Raw genomic sequence first — 20,288 nt, forward strand, 5'->3', positions numbered from 1 at the left:
TCACTCGGCGCCACCCCAGCATCACTCGGCGCCACCCCAGCATCACTCGGCGCCACCCCAGCATCACTCGGCGCCACCCCAGCATCACTCGGCGCCACCCCAGCATCACTCGGCGCAACCCCAGCATCACTCGACGCCACCCCAGCATCACAGGCTCAAACTTTCCTAACGCGAGACCTATTGCATTTGAAATGCTTGTTATATCAAAAGATATAGTAGTTTTATTTTTAGATCCAACAGGTATCAAAATATACTTTTCTCAATGAGTTACTTTCAGGTAAATGCTTTGCAGAAATGCAATAGACTTTGTAAGTACAATAGTTACAGTGGTTGCAATGGGCAACACAATTCTAAACACAATTTAGCTTTGAGCTCAATGGGTTTTTCTACATAAATGCAGTTGATTACTTTAAGGATTATTTTTTTAACCACAGGGCTGGATCCTGGATTCAGTCCTGGGACCTAGGCTATAAACCGTTAAGTAAAAGCGTATGGATTACAGTTGTGATTTTTAAAGCATATAAAGGGATTTTCAGAGTTGACACTTAAAAACTTTTCAGTGAAAGACTAGCAGTGTTATCCTATGGAAGGAAATGCAAGTCACAGGTAAAGTAGGTTCTCGTTACTTTTGTAATCCAGTGCTGGACTCCTAGGTTCAGTACTGGGTCCTCTACCTAAGAGAGGTAAGTAATTACGTTTTAGTATTTGGTACGATTTTTATGGAATATTTCTAGTTTGCAAAAATCGACACTTAGAAGAAATTCTAGAGAAAAACAGACAATGGTTTCCTATGGAAGAAAGTTCAAGTTACTGGTAAGTACAGCTAGGATTACGTTTGGTGTTCAGTATTGGGCCAGAAGGTTCAGTACTGGCTTCTCTCCTGATCACAGGTGAGTATTTCAAAATTCGTGGTTCGGCTGAAAATGTTAATGTTAGCCTATGGAAGGAAAGTGAGTTATCGGCTTACAGGTGAGTGCTCGACTGGTGGAGTTAAAGTTCTGGGTATAGGCTCGGGGTCTCCCAGCGTCGGAAAGGTACCGTAGTTACACCCTCAGCGGCACAGGGGCAGCCGGGTGCAGAGAGAGTAGGCCCAATGCAATCCAATGGAGGGGAGGGGGCCTTTGGGTAGTGGCTGCAAGCAAGCAGGCCACGCGGCTGTGGGAGCTGAGCTCCTAGTCACTTATTCAGGGCAAGTGGGGAAGTAGAGTAGGGTAGTAGTTGCACTTCCAGTGGCATTCTGGCGGCTGGGTGCAGGGTGCTTTTGAGCGATCGGACGCTCAATGTTATCCAATAGGAAAGTTACAAAGTGAAGTGTAGAAGAGGTGGGTACCCCAAAGGAGGGCACAGGGGGCCTTGGGGTGCAGGGGTGTCTTTTGGTGTCGGGAAATCTTACCCTCAGCTGTTCGTTGTTGGAGGGGTCCCTGGTTCTGAGGCTGCAGGCGTCATCGGGGTCATCGAAGATGGTCTTTGGGCACTGGACTTTGGGTCCCAGTCGCCGGGGGGACGTTCTTGTGGTCTTGGATCACTCGGGCACAGGCCGGGCTTGGCGCGTGCAGAGTGGGCTGAATCCGCGGTTCCTGGCTGGCACCAGGGGTATTGCTGTTAGAGCAGAGCCTCTGCTCATGGGAATCCCAGTCTTTCAGAGGGTCAAGGCAGGCAGGTCCTCCGGGTTTTCCAAGGTTACTGTCCGCTGGAGTCACCGGGATTTATCAGAAGCAGGTTTCAGGATCGACAGGCCGGTAGGGCTGGGGCCAAGTCAGTTGGTGTCATCCTGTTAGCAGCTGCACGGCGGGTCTTCATCTTCTTTCTTTTTTTCTTTTCGGGATCTGAGGAAGGTAGGTTCAGGGTGCCCTTAAATACTAAATTTAGGGGCGTTGCAGGTAGAGCAAGTGCAGGGACCAATAGGTCCCTGTCCTGGGGTGGGTACACTCCCTAGTCTGCTTCTCTCCTGTGGGAGGGGGCAGGAGCCTAGCTGTGATTGGGCAGGGCTCCCCATCTTCAAGATGTCAGGAGCCCGGGGTCGTGCTTCACCTCTCCTCTCCCACCTGAGGGGTGGGGTTGGCACAGGCTGGCACACCCCCCTTCCTGATGTAGGGTTTTCCCGCCCGTCTGTCTGCCAGAGTGGGAATCAGATCTGGTGGGGGCCAGTTGCTGAGTACAGCAAGTGGTCTGGAGAAGCTCACAAAGGCGGCATGCCTTTGAAGCTTCCCCCTGCCCATCCTGGGGGAGGAGACCTAGCACCTCGCCCAGGATGTGCATTGTTGCAGGCCCCGGAGAGCGGTGGGCTCTCCAACCAGGGACCCAGCAACATGCCGGCTGTGTGGCAGCCGAGGTACCCTCTCAGACCAGACGTGGATTGTAGGTTGGGTTTCAGGGGGGCATCTCTAAGATGGTTGTACCTGGCCTCCACCAACAAGGTGCCCCAAGTACACCACAGTGCCCTGCCTTATCTGGCATTTGGATGCCTTGATAGTTAGACCTGCAGGTTGCAGGGCTTGTAAAACCTTCCCAAAGCGGATCAGGTGATCATGCCAGGTGGAGCTAAAGACAGCAATATCATCAAGATAAGCTGCACTAAAGGATTCCAACCCAGTCAGGAGTTGGTTCACCAACCTCTGGAAGGTGGCAGGGGCATTCTTTAATCCAAAAGGCATTACAGTGAACTGATAGTGCCCATCAGGTGTGGAAAATGCCATTTTCTCTTTTGCTCCTGGGGCCATGCCAATCTGCCAGTACCCTGCAGTTTAAGTCATTTTGTACTGAGACATTTGGTTGCCCCCAATTTGTCTATCAATTCATCTGCTCTTGGAATGGGGTGAGCATCTGTCTTGATGAGAGTTGAGCCCTCTATAGTCCACACAAAACCTCATCTCTCTCTTTCCACCTTGTTGATGAGGCTTGGGGACCAAAACTACTGGGCTACCCCAGAGGCTCTGAGAGGGTTTAATAACTCCTAGCTCCAGCATCTTACTGACTTCAGCTTTGATGCTTTCCTCGACTTGGTTTGATTGTCGATCGATATTGTTTTTGATAGGGTTACTGTCACCAGTGTCCACATCATGGGTACACCAGTTGGTCAGACCAGGGGTCAGGGAAAAGATGCAAGCAAACTGTTGCAAGACTTGCCTGCAGTCAGTCTGCTGTTTGGCAGAGAGGGTGTCTGAAAAGACCACTCCATCCACTGACCCATCTTTTGGGCTGTAGGAGAGATCAGGGAGAGGTCACCATCAGCATGTCATTGTAGAGCTTAAGGCGGTTCACATGGATAACCCTTTTGGGTGTCCTGCTTGTGCCCAGGTCCACTAAGTGACCTCACTCTTCTCTCCAGGATAGGGTAAGGGCCACTCCATCTGTCTTGGAGAGCCCTTGGTGCCTCTGGCTCCAAACCCCACACCTGTTGCCCAGGTTGAAATTCAACCAGTGCAGCTTTTTGGTCATACCAGTGCTTCTGAAGCTCCTGGCTGGCCTCAAGGTTCTTGGATACCTTTTCCATATACTCAGCCATTCTGGACCTTAGGCCAAGCACATAGTTCACAATGTCTTGCTTGGGTTCCTGGAGAGGCCTCTCCCAACCCCCTTTCACAAGGCAAAGTGGTCCTCTTACAGGATGACCAAACAGAAGTTCAAAGGGGGAAAACCCTACTCCCTTCTGTGGCACTTCCCTATAGGCGAAAAGCAGGCATGGCAATAGGACATCCCATCTCCTTTTGAGTTTTTTAGGGAGTCCCATGATCATACCTTTCAATGTCGTGTTGAATCTTTCAACAATGCCATTGGTTTGTGGATGGTATGGGGTAGTGAATGTGGCCTGCACACCACACTCCTTCCACATGTGCTTCAGGTAAGCAGACATGAAGTTGGAACCTCTGTCTGAAACCACCTCCTTAGGAAACCCTACCCTGGTAAAGACACCCAGGAGGGCATTGGCTACTGCAGGAGCTGTAGTAACCCTAAGGGGAATTGCTTCAGGGTACCTAGTAGCATGATCCACTACTACTAGAATGAATTTGTTCCCTGAGGCTGTGGGAGGTTCAAGTAGACCCACATTGTCCTCACCTACCCTTTCAAAGGGGACCCCCACCACTGGCAGTGGTATCAGGGCGCCCTTTCGGTGGCCACCTGTCTTGCCACTGGCCTGACAGGTAACACAGGAGTTCACAAACTCCTTCACCTTCTGATGCATCTGGGGCCAGTAGAAGTGACTGACTAGCCTTTCCCAAGTTTTGTTTTGCCCCAGATGCCCAGCTAGGGGGATGTCATGAGCCAACGTTAGGAGGAACTCCCTGTACTTCTCTGGCACTACCACTCTCCTGGTGGCTCCAGGAGTGGGGTTTCTTGCCTCAGCATACAGTAATCCCTCTTCCCAATTAACTCTGTGGGTACCACCGACATCTCCCGGAGGTTCTGAAACATCTTGCTTCCTCAGGCTTTCAAGAGTGGGACAGTCTTGCTGACCCTGGCACAGATCCTCTCGAGTGGATCCCCCTGGGCCCAAGAGTTCAACCTGGTAGGCTCAAGCTCCATGGGCTCAGTTCCCTCAAGGGTTTCCAAGTCCTCTCCCTGAGGAGAGGGGTCCAGAGAGTTTTGCTGCGTAGAAGCTGGTCCCCTAGTCTTCTTGCTTATTCTCTTGGTTGGCTGGGCCATACTTTCAGGCTCCAAACCTACTTGTTCACCCTTCATTTTACTCTGTGCTCTTGTTTGCACACACACCAATCTAGGGATACCCAGCATGGCTGTATGGGTTATTTGCTCAACCACAGCCCAGGCTGAGGTTTCCAGGTCATTTCCAAGCAGAGAGTCAGCTGGTAACATCTGGGAGACCACTACCAGTTTCAGGCCAGTAACCTCCCCGCCCCCCCCCCCTCTCTCTCCCATCCCCCCCCTCTCTCCCATCCCCCCCCCTCTCTCTCCCATCCCCCCCCCCCTCTCTCCCATCCCCCCAATCCAATGTCACCATAGCCATAGGATGATTAGTGGTAACACTGTCAGCATTGGTGACTGGGTAAGTTTTCCCAATCAAGTATTGCTCTGGGGATACCAGTGTATCGCTCACCATAATGATACAGGCACCTGTACCCATCAGGGCTTCTATCCTAGTTCCATGAATGTAGGGGTGCTGCAAATACTTTTTTTGTGTTGGGTGGCCACACAGCTACATTGGCAAACTCCACTTCCCCTAAGGAGACTAGACTTGCTTGAGTGTACTCCCAGATTTGCTCTGGGCACTCCTCTGATCCCATTTGTAGACTTTCTGCCCCAGGAGTAGCTGTACTGGGTGCCTTAGGGGCTTTGTTGTGGGGGCAATTGTTGTCTACAGTTAAATGTTCCAACTTCTTACAGTTGTTACCATAGGCCTTGGCAGGATCAACGTTATACCCCCCTGTAGGGCTAAGGGAAAAAGGGAGTAGTTTGGGACCCACCCACCTGTACAGGTTATTGGGGACCTTTGGAAGACTCAGACTTTTTATCTTTGGGATTCTCACCACCTTCTTTTGGTCACCCCCAGTGGTTGTCTTTGTCACCCTAGTCTTGACCCAATGGTCTGCCTTCTTTCCCAATTCTTGTGGAGAAATTAGACCTATGTCTACCAAATGCTGATGCAACTTTTCATTTGTGCAGTTACTTAATATATTTTCCTTCATAAACAAATTGGGAAGACTAGTGAAATCATGCACATTATGTCCAGCTAACCAACCATCCAGTGTCTTTACTGAGTAGTCTGCAAAATCTGTCCAGGACTGGGTCTGGGTTTTGTGAGCCCCCCTGAACCTAATTCGGTACTTCTCAGTAGTGAGCCCAAATTCCTCAATCGGAATCTTCTTCATGAGGTCATAGGACCCTGCATCTGGCTCAGAGAGGGTCAGAAGTCTGTCTCTGCAGTTACCAATGAACAATTCCCACAGGAGTGCCCCCCAGAGAGGTTTCTTTACTCTCCTTATTTCACAGGCCCTCTCAAAGGCTGTGAACCACTTGGTGATGTCATCACCTTCCTCAAATTTAGGGACAATCCCTTTGGGGATTTTAGGATCAGAATTTTCTTCTCTATCCTTATTTGTGTTATTGGTGCCACCGTTGATGGATGCTAAACCCACCTCTTTCCTTTCTTTTTCTAGAGCCAGCAGTCTGGCCTCTAGGTCGATTCTTTTGGCCAGCTTTGCTAAATAAAACTGTCCTTCGCTGGGGATATTCTAAATGTTTTCTCTGGGACCTGTCCCACCTGTGTGAGGCCTAGGATCCCAGAAATGTATTCTTGGAGTAAAGTGTATGGGGGCCCTTTCCTCCCTAGAGATGACTAGGGGGTGGGGGGGGGGGGGGGATTTTCCTCCTCCTCTTCCCCTTCTTACTGGTCATCACCCTGTTCAGAGGGGTGGCCTTTAGCATACTCAACCCAGAGCTCATTTGAGCCCTTGTTTGGTTGGATGCAGGCCCATTGTTATATTTTTAATTTTGCATAAGGGCCTCAATTCCTTGAAAGACAAGTGTGAGTATGGTGTGAGGTCGAGCTCCTCAACCAGGTGCATGGTGTTATCTTCACTAATAGTTGGGTTCTGTTGAGACATTCTAACCTGACAGTTCTAACCCTCTACCCTTGACTATAATAACTTTTATTTTTCTACTATTCTAGAGGGACTTAAGCAAGGCCCTTACAAGACTTTTAGTATTTTGGAAAAACCAATGTAGGAATTCTAAAGGCAATTTATGAGTTCTGTCGTGTGATTCGATGGTAACCAAGTAGTACAACAAATGCAAGTTTGTATCACACTGCTGATCCACCAATGTAAGAAAGTGGCTCTAAATTTACTGGACCAAAGTAAGGTACAGTGTGTATAGAGTCCCCAATCTCCAGAGGTACAACAGAGGTTAAAGTCAGGTATGACCTTACTCTCTGAAGTGGTAGCTTGGTCGAGCAGTAAGGCAGTACCAGAGGATAGTGTAAAGCTTTTGTTGTACACACTCAGTCAGCAAAAGGTTTCACACACTCAAGAACTGAACTCTAGGCCAATTGTTTTTATATCAAAAGATATAGTTGTTTTGTTTTCAGAAGCAACAGGTATCAAAATATACTTTTCTCAATGAGTGACTTTCAGGTAAATGCTTTGCAGAAAGGCAATAGACTTTGTAAGTACAATAGTTACAGTGGTTGCAATGGGCAACACGATTCTAAACACAATTTAGCATTGAGCTCAATGGGTTTTTGTACATAAATGCAGTTGATTACGTTAAGGATTACTTTTCTAACAGGGCTGGATCCTGGATTCAGTCCTGGGACCTAGGCTGTAAACAGTTAAGTAAAAGCATATGGATTACAGTTGTGATTTTTAAAGCATATAAAGGGATTTTCAGAGTTGACACTTAAAAACTTTTCAGTGAAAGACTAGCAGTGTTATCCTATGGAAGGAAATGCAAGTCACAGGTAAAGTAGGTTCTCGTTACTTTTGTAATCCAGTGCTGGACTCCTAGGTTCAGTACTGGGTCCTCTACCTAAGACGAGTAAGTAATTACGTTTTAGTATTTGGTACGATTTTTAAGGAATATTTTTAGTTTGCAAAAATCGACACTTAGAAGAAATTTCAGAGAGAAACAGACAATGGTTTCCTATGGAAGAAAGTTCAAGTTACTAGTAAGTACAGTTAGGATTACTTTTGCAGTTCAGTACTAGTCCAGAAGGTACAGTACTGGCTTATCTCCTGATCAGAGGTGAGTATTTCGAAATTCGTGGTTCGGCTGATTTTAGATGAATATTGTAGAGTTTCAAAACTCCACACTTAGAAGAAATTTCAGAGAAAACCAGTCCATGTTAGCCTCTGGAAGGAAAGTGAGTTATCGGCTTTCAGGTGAGTACTCAACTGGTGTAATTAAGTTTCTGGGCATAGACTCGGGGTCTCACAGGGTCGGAAAGGTACAGTTGTTACACCCTCAGCGGCACAGGGGCAGCCAGGTGCAGAGAGAGTAGGCCCAATGCATTCCAATAGAGGGGAGGGGGCCTTTGGTTGGTGGCTCCAAGCAAGCAAGCAGGCCTCACGGCTGTGGGAGCTGAGCTCCTGGTCACTTACTCAGGGCAATTAGGGGGAAGTAGAGTAGGGTAGTAGTTGCACTTCCAGTGGCACTGTGGCAGCTGGGTGCAGGGTGCTTTTGAGCCGTCGGGCGCTCAATGTTATCCAATGGGAAAGTTAAAAAGTGAACAAAGGCTGCAGGCTCAGGGACGGAGATTCTTCAGGTGCGACCACCACTTCGAGAGTTAAGTTGGGATCTTGGAGAAGAGGTAGGTACCCCGAAGGAGGGCACAGGGGGCTGTGGGGTGCCGGGTGCAGGGGTGTCTTTTGGTGTCGGGAAATCTTACCCTCAGCTGGACGCGGTTGGAGGGGTCCCTGGTTCTGAGAATGCAGGCGTCGTGTGGGTCATTGAGTAGGGTCTTTGGGCACTGGACTTCGGGTCCCAGTTGCCGGGGGGGGGGGCGTCCTCGTGGTCTTGGCTTGGCGCGTGCACAGTGGGCTGGATTTGCAGTTCCTGGCTGGCACCATGGGTATTGCTGTTGGAGCAGAGCCTCTGCTCATGGGAGTCCCAGTCTTTCAGATGGTCTAGGCAGACAGGTCCTCCGGGTTTTCCAAGGTTACTGTCCGCTGGAGTCGCCGGGATTTTGCAGGAGCAGGTTCCAGGATCGACATGCCGGTAGGGCTGGGGCCAAGTCCGTTGGTGTTGTCCTGTTAGCAGCTGCACGGCAGGTCTTCGTCTTCTTGATCTTCTTTCTTGTTTTCTTTTCGGGATCTGAGGAAGGTAGGTTCAGGGTGCCCGTAAATACTAAATTTAGGGGTGTTACAGGTAGGGCAAGGGCAGGGACCAATAGGCCCCTGTCCTGGGGTGGGTAGACCCGTTAGTCTGCTCCTCTCCTGTGGGAGGGGGCTGGAGCCTAGCAGTGATTGGCCAGGGCTCCGAATCTTCAAGATGACCGGAGCCCGGGGTCGTGCTTCACCTTGCCTCTCCCGCCTGAAAGGTGGGGTTGGCATAGGCTGGCACACCCCCCTTCCTGACGTTGGGTTTTCCCGCCAGTCTGGAGGTCCGAACTGGTGGGGGCCAGTTGCTGAGTACAGAAAGTGGTCTGGAGAAGCTCACAAAGGCGGCATGCCTTTGCAGCTTCCCCCTGCCCATCTTAGGGGCAGAGGCCTAGCACCTGGCCCAGGATGTGCATTGTTGCAGGCCCAGGAGAGCTGGGGGCTCTCCACCCAGGGTCCAGCAACATGTCTGCTGTGTGGCAGCCTCTCAGTCAGGACACTGGTTGTTGGTTAGGTTTCAGGGGGCATCTCTAAGATGCCCTCTAGTGCATTTTACATTAAATCCCACACTGGCATCAGTGAGGGTTTAATTGTTCTGAGAAGTTTGATGTCCAGCTTCTCAGTCTTCAGTGAAGCCATCATGGTGCGTAATGACGACCTCCCAGCACCATATACTCTTAATGGCAGCACTGCACTTACAGTGCCCAGGAATGGACCTGGGTACTGTAGGGGCATAGGGCTCATGCACCTGTGCCCACACAACTGGCCTAGGGCACCCAGCTAGCGGGGTGACTGGATGCCAAGGCAGTGAGTTTGTGGGCATGGCACACAGATGTGTGCCATGTCGACTCTGTTTAGGTCTGTACTTAGACACTCAGCCTGCAAATGCAGTGTGTGATTGTCCGGGCACAGGGCCCCAAAGGGTGGCACAATAAGTGCTGCAGCCCTTAGGGGTCTTCTCTGGTCACCATGCCATGGGTACCTAGGGTACAATTTACCAGGGGCTGACATGTGGCTAGAGATGCCAATTGGGTTTTAGTTTCAACACAGTTTTAGGGAAGTAACACAAGCCCTGGTTACCTGGTTGGCAGGAGCCCAGGGCTCACTCAGTCAAAGTACATCAGCAATTCAGCAAAAAGTGGGGGCATACCCATGCAAGAAAGATGGCTCTTTCTCACTCGCACATTTACTGCGGCCATCTTGGGAAGGTAGATATCTAGAAGCATCTGGGATAGGTTCAAAGATAATCAACAATAATAAATGTATATGTTTGTGCTTTATTTGGTTAAGGCTCCTTTTGGGGAAAAAAGGGTTTAGCATTGGCTCTTTTTCAGTGAAATGTTCAAAATTAGAATATTTATTCTTCAGCTGTGTAGTATTTAGCATTTGTTAATAATGTAACAGTGTACTCTGGATTTCTTTTAATGGTGTGCTGCCATCGCATTCACTGAATTTGCATAAACTATATTTATGATGTTTGCACTGTGAACGAAAAGCCCCCGTTCTCACACATGGCAACTGTTATGTCCATTGGGCTCTTTTGGCGCAGACCCTTCTAATAAAACAAACACCTGCCTGCACCCAGCAGTAAATGAAGAAGCTATGTTGACAGTGTTGGGTTTCCTGCCTACATTCAAGAGTAAATTCATCTACTTTAGACCTGACAGGATTAGGAATATGCATTTTAACTTCTCTGGGGTTTTCCTTTCATTAAATCCTTAAAATAATTTTACATTTCAAGTTCTCAGTTATCCTGACGTCAGTTTTTCAAGAATAATTATGCTAAATACTTAACTACATAGATATTTCACGTGAATGCATTCCTTGTCCAGTGTGCATCAGTGTGTTCATTTTCTTAGCAGCAGTATGATGTGGTGCATAACCTAGTCTTTCTTCATGTTTCTCCTTAGGTTCATGGGACACTACCCTAGGCAACACTTCAGTTGGACAGCTATGTAGCAACCATGGTGGCTTCCGTTGTGCGGATGTGCGATATCGCTTCCTGCGCAAATAGAACTCCGCAGTCAGTTTCGTGGGGGCGAGTAAGACGTATTGCCTTCTGAAATTGTTATTCCGCCACCTTGTACCATCCTGAGGTAGTAGCACAGAAATCTTTCAATAAATTGATATAGCGAGAAGTACTGCTGCGGAGCAGTCAAAGTTTTCAGTATGCAATATGTGTACCATTATCTGGGTCGACTGGGACAGAAAGTAGGCCCGGGCCCCTACATAAATGTGGCATCCATTAGTAATTAGATAGCTAAACAATTGGACCATCTTCGCAAAGTGGGGCAGTTTTGTACTTATAAAGACACACTGTATAAGTGTTTGTAGGAAGCTGGCTCTTTATAGGATATACCAAAAAGAGGCATATCGTGCAAAGAGTCCAGGTATTCCCTTATGAGGCGACAGGAGCGTGCTCTAGCAATTCCAAGGTCCTCTTCCAGAGGATAGTGTGGCCGAGCAGCCTTAGGCTTATCAGAGAGGAGTGTTAGACATCTGCAAAATACACAGTCAGTAAATGATGCACACGACTCCATAAAGAGATTCACACCAATTTATAAAAATAACATATTTATATACATTTAGGCACTAGAATCCATACGATCAGGTATGTATGTTTCAAGATAGAAATTATTTCAGGGGGGTTGGGAGACGGCACCCTGGCTGATCCAACTGGGGGCCTCAGGCTTCTCTTGTCACCGGAAGCGGTCGCGGTTAAAGGGCCCTGCAAACAGAGGCTGCAGGTGGTATTGAGTAGTCCACAGTCTGGGAAACTCACTGGAGTTCCTGAGTCTTGGGAGAAGTACTGGCAGACCTCCCAGGCTTTGGAGGATCAGCAGCTTGCAGGGTTATGTGATCTTTGGCACAATTGTCCAATAGGTGAACAGACTGGCAGGGCTGGTGCCAAGTCAGTTGCTTTTTCTGCAGTTCTTGCTCCTGGGGTCTCTACACATCATATCTGACCACGTCTTGTGGGAAGTGGGCATAACCCTGTCCCAGAGTTTCTAAGTTTGCCACCACAAAGATGGCAAGACTCCAATGTCGCATCCACTACAGGTTAGGCCACCTAACGTGTGGTACTAGCCAAAGGGGTTCTGGACAAAGTGGATCAGCATCCTCCTGTGAGGGAAGCCAGATTTGCATACCAAAGGCAGCAGGCTCTTTGAAGCTCCATGACATGGGATGCTAATTCACAGGTCATCCTGTGGGAGGGGGTGTAAATACCCTCTGCCCTGGCAGGCTTTGTTCCTGTTCTCCTGAGTGCCCAATCCCCCCCTCACTCTTGGGGGGGGATTGGGATCAGAAAGGCGTCTCTGGTGTCAGACTGGTTGAGACTAGTCCTTGAACACACCAGTAGTTGGTAGGTTTTCAGAGGGCCCTCTAAAGGGCCCTCTGGGTGCATGTATAAATAAATCTGTCACTAGAATCAGTGTGGGCTTATTAATACGCGATGATTCCAAATATCTGCTTTCAGTGAAGCCATCCTGTAGCTGGGGAACTCGTTTTCACCAGTGTCCAGCGCATAATCTAAAGTGGGGGTGACCATTTAAAAAAAACTGGCACTTTCCCACAGTATTTTGGAAGCATAGAAGTTTGTATGAATTTGAGCTTTCTGCAGGTAATGTTAGTTTAAATGTCCAGATAATAAACAATAAAAACCGGCACAGCGGAGTATAAAACAAACACACAAACAGCCAAATTAGGTCTCTAGACCGCTTGCATGCGCTGTCTTGGAGAGACATGTTGTATCTACTTTTTGGGCTTCAACCTGTCCATGGCCTTCCGATTTGCTGGCTCCATCGTTGCACTACTATTCATTCTCCCCATTTGTCCATGGCATCCATATGTAATGCCTTTTCCAGAATGTAGCCCTCTCCAAGGTCCGTTATTTGTAAACATACGAAGCAGCCATTTTAGAGCATTGTTTTGAGCCGAATTTATTTCTTTAACAGTGCTTTTCAAAAGAGCTCCTGTTTTTTCTCGCACCTTTCTCAGTGGCAACAGTCGGGCAAAACTGTGAGGTTTGTTTTACCTTTCCAACTCATTGTCTCAGTGTAAGTGGTGCCTCGTCTGCCATGTCTGGCTGGTAAACTGCGAGCAAACGCATGGCTGTGGTATTGCTCACCCCACCAGAGCACAGTAGAGCAGCTTGCAGCCTAAACTTCCAGGTTCTGTGGATGGTGTATTTGTGATACAAGGATGACCGCTTTTTGATGCACGGGTATGACACTGGCAGAGCTTGCCATCCTTGAAAGGCGAGGTTCATTTATGACTGTCCATTGCTTGCTTAAACTGCTTGCAGAGTGTTTGTGGAATGCTTATGTTTGTTCGTAATCTGCATGTTTTTGGAGTGAGCCTGTGTGATGGTGAACGAAGGCTTGTGTTTAACAAATTCCCTAAATGGTGAGATGGTTGTGTATGACGGTCAAATCTCATTATTGCCAGTTCAGTCTGATAGTGTCCGCACTAAGAGGCCTTACTGTGTCCTCTCTTAAGCAGAGCTGCTTTTAATGGGAGGTACTTAAACGGATACAGTTTTGCAGTGTGAATCTTTCTGGATTCACTATGCTCTGAATCGTAGTCTTTTCTCTTTTTTTTCGTAGCCCAGGAGGGCGTCGATGTCTCACCTTTTGATGTACTTCCTGTGACGTCGGCATGCTTCCTGTGGAAGCTCCCACCTTTGGGCGCCATCTTCAGATTTTTTTTTTCACCGTTGGGTCTGAATCGTCACTGAGAGATTCCAGAGTTTTTGGAGGAAAGAATAAGGAAAAGACTGAAATCTACCGAAAAAGATTTGAGAATACATCCAGGAACAAGACCACTGAGCTGGGATGACTAAGAAGGAGGAGAACATCGAAGACTTCGACGTCCAATGGAGAATGCGCACACAGGGGGCCCCCTGAGCGCAGGAATGGACATGACTCCGTTCAAATTCTGCCGCAATTGCCACCACAAATACGCGCAGAAGGACCAGCACCAGGTTTGCAACCTCTGCCTTCCAGTCGACCACGAAAGCAAGAATTGCAACGCCTGCTCTGTCTTCACCCCGAAGACTCATGATTAGAGAGAGAGAGGATAGCCTTCCACAGCATGTAAGGCAGCAAAGGCCAACCTCCGTCGCTTTGGGACTTGGGCCTCTCCAGTAATGAAGAGGACAACATCGCCGAGGGAACCTGATGACTACAGGGTCGTAGAGACCAATAAGAAAACTACAAAAGATGTAGGAGAGCCTTCGACCCCTAAAACCCCGACAGACTCTCGAAAGCCTGAGTCAGTCTCTCGAGAAACAGTCCAAGTCCATTAAAGGAGCACTGGCGCCGAAAATTTCGACGGCTGCAGCTGCATCCAGGAACATACAGCCCAGCTTATCCTTAGAAAAGGACTCCCAGACGGCGAAAACACAAGAAAAACCTAGGTTGTTGAAGCACATCCCCAGAAAGGAGTGCTCAACGCCGAAGGAAAAGGACCCGAAAGGCTACGTCGACGTCTGATTCGAAGAGATCGTCCGAAACACTCTACGCCGAACAGGCCGCCGAGATGTAAAGGAAAAAGAGAAGGCTCGAGGCCGAAATGCATAACATCCTGCAAAGGAAAAGAGAATTCGATGAACGGATGAAAAGGTTCACCATCCCATCGGGGACGTCGATCGTCAAAGTCTAGGACGAAGAGGAGTTCAGCGCCGAAGAGGTTGCTAGAACGCGCACAATCACGCGCTCTGCTGCGCGTGAATCCTTTGCGTGTTTTAGCCTGTCATCGCGATCACTTTCGCTTTCCAAGCGATCGTGATCGCGATGACCTTCGTATTTTTCTTTTTTACTAGCGTGGCCACTTCTAAAATTTTGGCTTCTTGTAAATAAAACCTTTCTCATGCCACCTCTGTGCGGTCCTTTCTTGAGGCGTCTAAAAATATCTCCACAGCTGCCGATAGCTGGCAGACTCTCCGGCCCACTCCGCTTTCAGGCTTAAACAAGAGAGAGTAGGGGAAAAACATATGTGGCTGTTTCTTCTCTGTGTGGGATTTAAAAGCTCCCTTGGTAAACTGCTTGTGTTTTTTAAAATTGTTACCTTTATTTGCCAGTTTCGTATAATAGGAGTCTGTTTCTGCTGGCGAGTCGTTTTGTCTTCCTCATTTGCAATAAGATTGCTAGTTTCTTAATCCTCATCGTCTGTGTTCAATTGAGAACAGAAAACGGTGTCTGTTCACAGCATTAGCTACCTCTCCCTGCTTTAGTAGTATAGTTGTGACAGTGTACTCCTGAGTGTAACACCAGCTACATACTACACCACTGCCACTTTTGAGCTGAATAGGTATGGCTGTTTTGTGACATTTGTTCTTTGTGTAATACTTGGATTTTTCAGAAACCCTAAGAGTTACATCACTAAACTTAGTGATGTAACATTGATGCCAGCACTTCTAGTCTGAAAATCACCAGCACCGCTGCTTGCTAGGGCCATAGGAACTCGTACAACCTTGGGAGCTTGCTATTTGCTCAGGCCACTTCCCTCAGCTGCATGAGTCGGACTCTATGCAGCAGAATCTACTGAAGCACCTGAATGGGCACAGTGAAGGCCTAATTGCGAGTACGCTGAATGAACGAGCCGTTTGCATGCTTATTTATGTAAATGCATAGTGCTGCTTTGGGTACTGACTCCTAACACCAGCAGAAGTTAAAGTTAGGCCCATACTGCTTTGTGGCTTCTGAAGACAGAACAATCACAGTAATGACTGGGTTCAGCCTGATAGGTTGAGGGCAAACAATGGCAGTTTGTAAGTGACCGTACACTTACTTAGGACAGAGTGCTAGAACTTAGAAAATGAATAATTTGAGTGTTTGTTTGATTTTATGCAAAAAAAAAATATACACAATTAACTTTAAAACAACTTCTTGGTGTCGCTAATGCAGTATTTTAAGGTATTAAAACCAGACGTAGTTGAATAGTTATCTTTCTAAGACTTGTGGAAACCAGCTGGAATCTCAGAACAAGCACTGGCATAGCCAATAGGTCTCGCCTTTGGGACCTTATAAGTATTTAGTTATCCAGCACAATATCCTTGGTGCAACAACATTAAGTCTTGCATGGCTAAACACTTATAAGGTCCCAAAGGCGAGACCTATTGGCTATGCCAATGCTTGTTTTTTTTTTTTTTAGAAGACAGATGCCTGTTTCAAGTTATCCTTATCGGAATTACCCTCTAATTGAGGTTTATTACGCCTGGTTCCCAAATTATATTGCCCTATTGAGGAATAGGTTTGTGGTTTAATTTTAGGTAGTTCATTCTTGCGGTCTCCCAGAGCAACCTACGTAAGGCGTTGGTGTATTGCCAATGCTGCTGCTTTCCCTTTAAAGGATACTGTAGCAAAATCGTCCATTTATTTTAGCCCCTAAATCCAGAACCGGGGCTTGCTTATTTTCATTTTGAATCTGTTTAAGTACCTCGGGCAAGACAGCCATTGATAGTGTGCCGTGCGTTATGCTATAGATTACAGCAAATACTGTGCGCCATGTGGCATAGTCTTCTAATGGGGGAAACATCCCCAAAGGAAGGTACATTATGAGAATTCTACATTTTTCTTGGTGTCCCTAGAGGTGTGTGGTTGAGTTACCCCTCGTGGTGCTTTGCCGGTATGAAAGATGAAATGAAATGAAAAGTGGACTTATAAAGTGCAATTGCTGCCCTGGGGCGTCCAAGCGCTGCAAGAAAGTGGCTCTACTTGTCAGCTTGAATGAGTGTTGAAGAGAAAAGTCTTTAATTGCTTACGGAAGGAGAGCAGGTTAGGGTTGGCCCTGAGTTGAAGAGGGAGAGAGTTCCACAGTCTAGCGGCATTGTAGGAGAACATCCTACCGCCGGCTCTGGCTCTCTTGATTCTGGGAACTGTGGCTAAAAAGGCCTAACTGGAGCGAAGATGTTTACTCGGATGGTATTGTGTAATCCGCTCACGGCTAATTACCGGGCCTTTTTGCCAAAAGGCTTGGTGGGATATACACATTGCCTTAAAAGAAATTCGTTGCTGCACCGGGAGCCAGTGTAGGCTCTTCAGCCCAGGTTTGGCTGACAATCTGCGTGGCACCTGAAGCAGTGTGCGAGCCGCACAGTTTTGGATAATCTGCAGCTTACTCAGTGTGTAATCGGGGGTGCCCAGATGGAGGACGTTACTGAAGTCCAGTCGGGACTGGATCAGGCCTTGCACGGCGACTTGCTTGGCTTCCACAGGTAAGAGTGGGAGAACTTTTTTCAACATCCTGAGGAGGCCAAAACAAGTCGCAGAGAGCTTAATGGCCAGAGTGTTAAAAGTCAAGGCTTTATCCAGCGATACCCCCAGGCTTTTCATGTTGTCCTTAGGTACAGGTGGAGAGCCTAGGCCTGGAGGCCATAGGGAGTCAATGGTCTTTAACCCGACGGGACCAGGGAGCATCAGTTCCGTTTTGTTCCCGTTAAGCTTAAGGGAGAATGTTGTCATCCAGCTTTTCACTTCCTCCAGGCATTTCATTAACCCCCTTTGTGCTGATTGGCCATCCTCCTGCGCTAGGAAGACCACCAGCTGAGTGTCCTCTGCATATGAAATGATCTTAATGCCAAAGGGACGAACAACCTCAAATAGTGGTCTCATATAGACGTTAAATAGCGCAGGGCTCAAGGAGGAACCCTGCGGTACCCCACAGCGCAGAGGTTTGCTGGAGGATACTGTGTCTCTCTTGAAGATCTGAAAGGACCTATTGTTCAGGAAGGATTTGAACCAGAGCAGTGCCCTGCCTGATACTCCAACGGCAGAGAGGCGACACAGCAGCATATCGTGATTAACCGTGTCAAATGCTGCGCTCAGATCGAGGAGGACCACTGCCACTGATCCCCCTCGATCCAGAATCCTTCTGGTTTCCTCGGTGACTGCCAGTAGGGCTGTCTCGGTCCCGTGTCTGGGTCGAAAGCCCGTTTGGGTGGCATCCAGCAACTGGTTGTTCTCGAGAAAATTCATTAGATGTATATTGATGTGCTTCTCACTGCTGATGGCAACCACCCGGTAAATATATCATGACTGCTGAGTACCATATGTTCTCGTCAGGGCAAAAGATGCTTGATGACACTTTTATATTTTAAAGATTTCCTCACTGTTTTGGCATTGTCTTTGTCTCTTCTTTGTCTGTCCATCAATCCAGGCTCAGAATGAAACTATAGTGAGGCGAAGACCGGCCCGAGCCCTGATGAAATTGCCGCAAGGTATTTGCAATGAAACATGTTTGCCTTCCCATAACTGAAGTAGTCCGCAACAGTTTGTTTCCTCTTTAATCGGAGTTGGCTCATGGCATCCAATAAAGTAGGCTTTTTTGCCAGTGAGACCAAACTCATTTTAGCTTGGAGAAGCAAGTTTACCTTTTTCCCCTACAGGGCCCTAGAGGCACAGCACAAAATGAGCACTGTTTGTGCATCTGTCTTTTCTTTTCCTCGCTCTCTAAACTCATATTTGAGACTTATTTTATTTTCCACGGACAAGAAAGTCACCAATGATTATAAAAACGTGAGCAAACTGCTGAGTACCCACCATAAGCTCTCTTGGTGATGCTTACATGAGGTACTCTTTAACCTTTAACAATTTTTTCTTGTACACACCAATGAGTGTGGGTACTAAGGTGGTGGATTGACAAACATCGAAATTTGGAAACAAACTGTCCGGCTCTTATTGGCACTCTAGATGCCAACCTTTGGGGCTGAGATATTACTACCCTGCCTATAGGATCCTCATAAATCAGGTGTCCGAGCACAATCGTTGATATGAGTGGAGGGCGACCTGATTGATAATTCCCTCTTATGCTCCTTATTGTTGCTTCTCAGTATGGTAACAGGCATTCCGGAATTGGACGACCTCGACATTGCCAGCAAAATGGTCCTCTCGTAAAATGAAGGGCCAGGAGAGTTTTTATTTTAATCTTCACCCATACTCTCTATGCCAGAGTTGTAGTCTAGCTGTTATTGTTTACTCTACTCTTGCAGAGGTGTCGCCGAGCAGGCAACCGACAAAGATGTTTCATGCAGTGAACTTTGTTCTTGTACAGAATGCTCACAGGCCTGATAATATGCCTGTGAAGACGTACAGCAAACAAAGCGCTTGTTCTCAAGACCCATGACACTGTTATAGAAGCCAGATGTTGTAATTTTAGGTAGCTGTGCGCTGGGCTTGCATCTACTTGGTAAGTGTAACAGTTAACAGAAGACTCTCCATTGTGCTTGGTGAAGACTTACCTTTCAAAGCGTATTGAAGTGCTGTTTAACTCTATATCACATCCTGCTAAACGTATGCTGTTCACCCAAGAGTTTCTTGGTGCTAACCTATTAGGAGAGTAACATAACAGACACACTTTATCTAATTGTCAAATGTCTGTGTAGAAAGCCATTATCTTTAACACTTTCCTAAATGGGCCCTTGGGCACTGATTTGTGGTCACAATCGCCGGGGGGACGTCCTCGTGGTCTTCGTTCACTCGGGCACAGGTCGGGCGTTACAGGCATGGGAAAGTCAGGGACCAATAGGTTCTTTTCCTGGGGTGAGTACACCCCTATCCTGCTCCTCTCCTGTGGGAGGGGGGCAGGAACCTTTCTCTGATTGGGTAGGGCTCCCCATCCTCAAGATGGCGGGAGCCCAGAGTTTTGCTTCACCATGCCTCTCCCACCCGAGGGGTGGGGTTGGCAGAAGCTGGCACACCCCCTTTTTCTCACTGAAGTTTTCCTGCCTGTCTTCCCGTCAGAGTGGGGGTCAGAACCGGTGGGGGCCAGTTACTGAGTACAGCAGGTGGCCTGGAGAAGCTCACAAAGGCGGCATGCCTTTGAAGCTTCCCCTGCCCATCCTGGGGGGAGGAGTCTTGGCACCTCGTCCCAGGATGTGCATTGTTTCAGGCCCCCGAGAGTGGCAAGCTCTCGACCCAGGGGTCCAGAAACATGTCTGGTGGTGGCAGCCTCGGTAGCCATGCAGTCAGGACACTGGGAGTTGGTTATGTTTCAGGGGGCATCTCTAAGATGCCCTCTGTCGTGCATTTGGCATTAAATCCCACACTGGCATCAGTGCGGTTTTGATGTCCTGAGAACTTTATCAAACTTCAGTCTTCAATGTGTCCATTATGGTGCTGTGAAGTCCGTAATGACATCCTCCCAGCACCATATACTCTTAATGGCATCACTGCACTTACAGTGCCCAGGAATGGCCCTGGGTACTGTAGGGGCACAGGGCTCATGCACCTGTGCCCACTCCACTGGCATAGTGCACCCAGCTAGAGGGGTGACTGAGGTATGCCAGGGCAGTGTGTTTGTGGGCATGGCACACAGGGACGTGTGCCATGTCGACTCTGTTTAGTTCTGCACCAAGACACTCAGACTGAAAAGGCAGTGTGTGTGTAAGGGTACATGGCCTCTAAGGGTCACATAATAAGTGCTGCACCCTTAGGGGCCCTCTCTGGTCACAGTGCCCTGGGTACCTAGGGTACCATTTACCAGGGGCTGACCTTTGGCCAGAGATGCCAATTGGGT

Source organism: Lissotriton vulgaris, chromosome 5 (genome assembly GCF_964263255.1).
Source record: "Lissotriton vulgaris chromosome 5, aLisVul1.2, whole genome shotgun sequence".
In the NCBI taxonomy this organism is placed as follows: Eukaryota; Metazoa; Chordata; class Amphibia; order Caudata; family Salamandridae; genus Lissotriton; species Lissotriton vulgaris.